Genomic DNA, 5,368 nt, shown 5'->3' with positions numbered 1-5,368 from the left:
CCTCTGGAGCCTACGGCGCCCAACCTTCCCCCGTGTTCCGGACTGGCAGGCCGGTTCTCCTTGAATTCTGATGACTCTAATTTTGAAAACTCGAAAGGGTAGTTCCTCCCCCCCCCCCTGGCGCCTCATGTTTGAGGCAGTAATTCTAGAGCCTCTTGCGCCTGTGCATAAGTACGGTCCTGCGTGGAAGGATTTCTAGAGATGAGTTCTGGGGATGCATGGAGGTAATTAATGATAATTATAATGTGAAAAGCACTGGTTGTCTGTGACCATTTCCATGTTGATATCAATCTTAACTTGTACAGTTCGATTCCAAACGTTGGCTAGAGTATGTACGGAAATAAAAGCACAATCGCACACCAAGAAAAATACTGTTTTCCTCAATTTAGTACATTAGTGTGATAAATGCCCTGATGACATATTTTCTTTTTCTTTTTTTTTTTTTTTTTTGTTATTCGGGGTTATTACTTCTATGTTTAAAATGTTACTTGGCTCTTCCATGAAGCTGCAACACTGAACGTGCAATTTATTATATGAAAAACAGTTTCATTTCTTTTCATTCTATTTTAAATGTTACAATAAATGGGGGGAAAAGAAACAAACAAACAAATCGCATACGCTTCATCAGCTTATTCGATAAGTGGTGTAGTGGTCACTCAACAACCACACTTGTTAAGTTTTATTCTTTTATCCAATCACTATATCGCATTCGCATTAACTTGTCTGACCTCTGGAATTATTCCACTAATCATCAGGCACAGGCGATGTCACATCATTCGTCTGATGCTTCTCATGTACTTTGTTAAAGCACGTGCTTGTCCTGACGAACTGTTTAATACAGCAATTCCTCGATTAATACTCCCCCGATTAGTGCGTCATTTTTTTTTTCGATACCCAAATTCGATTAGTGTGCCTATCTTAAAAATAAAGGTTACAGATTTTAAAAATTTTCGATCTATACATTTTTTAGCTAACTATTTAACAAATCACTCGCCAGGATGAAATAATTTCGTTACCGATTTTAAACATTTTAGAAAGTTATTTTTCAATGGCATACTACACTATTTCCATGTACGCTATGTTCCAAATTTACCGGCAAAATTTATGTCGTCTGCTTTACATAGCATTTTTGCTGATCATATCAAGTGCAATTGCTTTCCTTATTTTTTTATTTTAAATTATTTTCCTAATCATGAGTAAAAGAATTTGGGTAAGAAGGATACTATTATGATCGACAAATATTTAATGTGGATGAAACCGGCCGTTTTTTGAAAGCGAATACCTTCCAAAACTTTTCTAGCGAAATCAGTGAAATCTCAGCTTGGTTATAAAGTCGCAAAGTCGAATGAAATTACTGGCAATATACAAGCCGTTTGGAAGCACATTCTTCCATTGCGCAAACGATTTTAGAGGCTTTTCAAATGAATCTAAGTTAATTAAATCTCGTTCTGAGAAGTTAAGTGATTCCGACCTGCTAAATTTAGATGCACAGCGGGAAGATCCTGCAGAATATGAAGAAAATTTAAACACCGACAAGTCCAAAGAGGTTTCACAGAAACAATTTGAAAATAGTTTTCGTACAATCGAAGTTTTTAAGCAGCAATGCTTAGAGACTGACCCTGGTCAAGAGAGAACCAGTAAAATTTGCAGAAGAGGCAATAGGGCCATACCGTTATTTGTACGGGAAAAAAAAACAAACATAATGCCCGCCAAACTACGTTAGCTCAATTCTTTGTTAAGAAGCAGAATAATAAATTTATATTCTGAACATGTTTTATTGTTTCTTTTATAAAATTATTTTATAAAAAAAAAAATTAAAGATCAAAAAAGAATCTGGGGAACGAATTATACATTTTCCCATGGGTTATTATATTCGATTAATGCGCCTATTTTAAAGAACGCATTAGGCGCATTAATCGAGGGATTGCTGTACTAAACAAGACTAAGCTATTAATGCACCAGGAGTATGCAAAAAATACTTCTTGTTTTCCCCCCCCCCCTCCACAACATGAATTTTTAGAAGTTAATTCAAGACGATAAATAATAGTGATTTTTATACAATGCTCTTATTCATGAAGTAAAACTTTAATACATAGATTGCACGATTTAAAATAAACAGTAAAGCGATAAAAATGAACAGTAAACTCAACAACCAATTAGCCGCTTTGCTTTGACGTACCACTTCATGAGTGGTGCGTCAAAGTAGATTTGAACTGTTGTAATTTTTTTTGTGAAAATTCAAAGAAAAAAAAATTTTTTTTTTTTTGAGATGCTCCATTTTTGTGTGCACATACATAAATTTTATATTTATATACTAAATAAATAAAACTTTCTTTTGTTTATTTAGCATGTAAATAAAATTTATATACTAAATAAATTTTAGTATATAAAATTTATATACTAAATAAATTTGCAAATAAAAATGAAATTAATTTCATTTTTATTTTCAAATTCTATTTTATGGGGATGCAGAAATATAACTTTAAACAAAGGCGCCTCTTACCCACTGGACCATGGGCGTCTGAAGAAAATTTTCCATGGGGGGAAGCAAAATTTTCCAGTGGGGCGGACTTGGAGACAAATAATTACATCAATGAATTTTTATTTAATTATTTAATTTTTTTTTTCACAAGTAGATCCCAGGGAGGGCAAGTGCCCCGTTCCCCCCCCCCCCCCCCTTGCAGATGCCCACGAACTGGACAGCACTGAATATTGGAATTTATTTATTTTCTCAAACGGAAGAGCTTGGGAAAGGGGCAGTTGTACAAGGGTGATTTTTTTTACTCAAAATAAATAAATAAATAAAAACATTAATATATATATATATATATATATATATATATATGAATAACAAATCACACTTTTTGACGTCAAGGCAAACATATTTTAATATTATATATATATAAATATAATTTGTTTTTAAATCAGTATGCGGGCTTAGGATGATGACTTCACCCAGGAAATGACTGTTTCCATACCTCTCCTCTGAAGTTACATCGCGTCACTTGACCTTATACTGTTAATAATAATAATAATATTATTATTATTATGTAACACCTCCAAGGACTCATCGCTGGAGGGCACCCTATCCTACTCCACTCCGCTACACACCTTACCATTTCCTTACTGCTTAATTCTTGTACCACACACAACTACCATCAACGCCATCTACCACCCATCACGAAACAACAGTATTTTTGTCTGTAAATTGCGTGTTCTGATGGCCAATTTGTCTGTACGCGAGATGAAAAACCCAAGTTTCCGGGATTAAGAAATCGGCTAACCCCTTCAATTGAAAAAGAACATATCGAAGGGTGTAATGTACCGCCGTTCTTCTAATTACGCCGCGTAAAAAAAAAAAAAAAAAAAAAAATGGAGATGCCGGGGATCGAACCCGGGGCCTTTCACATGCAAAGCGAACGCTCTACCACTGAGCTACATCCCCGACTTTACACAGTGTATGTGCGTTCTCACATAGTCAAATTGGTTTCCTTATCCATTTAATTGTTAAAAAAACATGAATTAAAGCTTTCAAAACTGCAAGCCTAAAGATACACCCACATTCAACCTATTGTAAATCCATACTTGACATAACGTACGAGCCGTATATATGCTGTCTCTTAAATCCAAGAGAATATACATATATACATATATTATTTATTTATTTATTTAAAATAAATAGCCAGTAGGCTTCATTTCGGCCATGTAAACATTATTTAAATTAAGGGGATATTAAATCCCCTTTGAAATTCGGATTTATTTTCCCCTTAATTTAAATAATAATTTTTTTGGGGGGGAGGGTGAGATATAATTGTGCTGTTTTTTCCTGTCCTCCAAGCTTGCAGCTTTATTGCCTTAGTTGCTTCGTGGTCCATAGACCACGTTTTCTGTGTTATTTTTCTCTGAAAGCACGTGTGCTATTTCTGAAGTGAATGCTCGATATGGTAGGCGTGTTCCGAGAGCACATGAGCGAAGTCACGCCTGCGCACTATTGGCGTTGTAAGCCAAATGATTTGTTCAAGTTGTCTGAAAGCACGAGGATACTTTTTTAACTTTTATATTTTGTCGCTATATTGTCGTAGGTCTATTCTATGATTAATTTTTAAATAATTAAAAAATAGAAGAAAGTTTTAAACAAAATGTGCCTCTTGGTGTGTATTATCGACTGATGTTTAATTTAAAGTTCTTCCTAGCGGGAAAAATTTCATTCCTCTCATAAACTTTTTATTATTGAAATTTTAAGTTTCATATTTTTGTGTCTCCCATATCGAATATGCATAACTAAATAAGTACCGTATATTTCGGACGATAAAACGCACCCCAAATCGTCTCATAAATTTGACGCGCCCCAAATTTATGAGACGATTTTTAGAAAAAAATCGTCTCATAAATTTGGCACTTACAAATTATTATTTAATTTTTATTTATTGTTACAATCATTTGTATTAGCAATATTCAGTTCATCTTCACTCTCGGTACTATCACTCGTCTCGTTAATGTCACCGTTCGTGTTATCGTCTCTTCTTTCACAGCTTCCCATGAATTTTTAACCCAGGTACATACTTCTGAAATTGTTGGCCGTTTCATACGTCCTGTTGCTGTAACATCGCGATTTGGCTTTGCCATCCATTTGTTCCATTCTTCCCGCATAAATTTTTGAATGGTTTATTAAGAGATCCATCCAAGGATTGTAATTGACTTGTAAGGCCTCCAGGAATAACAGCTAATTCTGTATTCATTTCTTTTAGAAGCTTCTTGGTTGATTCTGTTTTATGCGCTCTGAATTGATCCCACACTAAGATCGCAGGCTTTTTATCACTTTCATTGCCAAGCTGAAAATTGGAATTTCGTGTGGTGGCCAATTTTTTTTATTTTTCTATTTAGTTACAACGTCCACGCGATAACGCGTGATCGGCCGTTTGGTGAGAACTCGCATCGCGTGATATCGTTCATTGCCAAGCTGAAAATTGGAATTTCGTGTGGTGGCCAAATTTTTTTTTTTATTTAGTTAGCGACGTCCACGCGATAACGAGTGATCGGCCGTTTGGTGAGAACTCGCATCGCGCGATAGGCAATGAACGTGTTAAACAACGCCCCTGGACGTTTCTCATATCTTTTGTATCCATAATTTCATTCCTGTTTCGTCCATATCTTGAACGTGGATAATAATGCCACGAGGAATTTCATCTCTCTCGGTAACGTTTTTCTCTTGAAGATTGACATCGGGGGGGGGGGGGGGGTTGTTCCGTTCCACGCAACAAGCTAAACTACAGTGTAGTGAGTTTTTTCGTGACCTGTTGTTTTGATCATTATTGATTTGGTGCCTTTTAAATCTACTGTCCGATTTGAAGGAACATCAAAAGTTAGA

General features: G+C 35.4%; 1 non-coding gene across 1 annotated transcript; it reads right to left on the bottom strand.

Moving 5' to 3' along the window:
• Window positions 1-3,373: 3,373 nt before the first annotated feature.
• TRNAA-UGC (transfer RNA alanine (anticodon UGC)) lies at window positions 3,374-3,445 on the bottom strand. Its single transcript has one exon. It is a non-coding gene; the product is annotated as a tRNA-Ala (tRNA).
• Window positions 3,446-5,368: the final 1,923 nt, after the last annotated feature.

The sequence above is a fragment of the Typopeltis vanoorti genome, chromosome 12, assembly GCF_054136105.1.
Source record: "Typopeltis vanoorti isolate ZY-2024b chromosome 12, IOZ_Tvanoo_1.0, whole genome shotgun sequence".
NCBI classification, from domain to species: Eukaryota; Metazoa; Arthropoda; class Arachnida; order Uropygi; family Thelyphonidae; genus Typopeltis; species Typopeltis vanoorti.
This window is presented reverse-complemented; position numbering and strand designations above follow the sequence as displayed.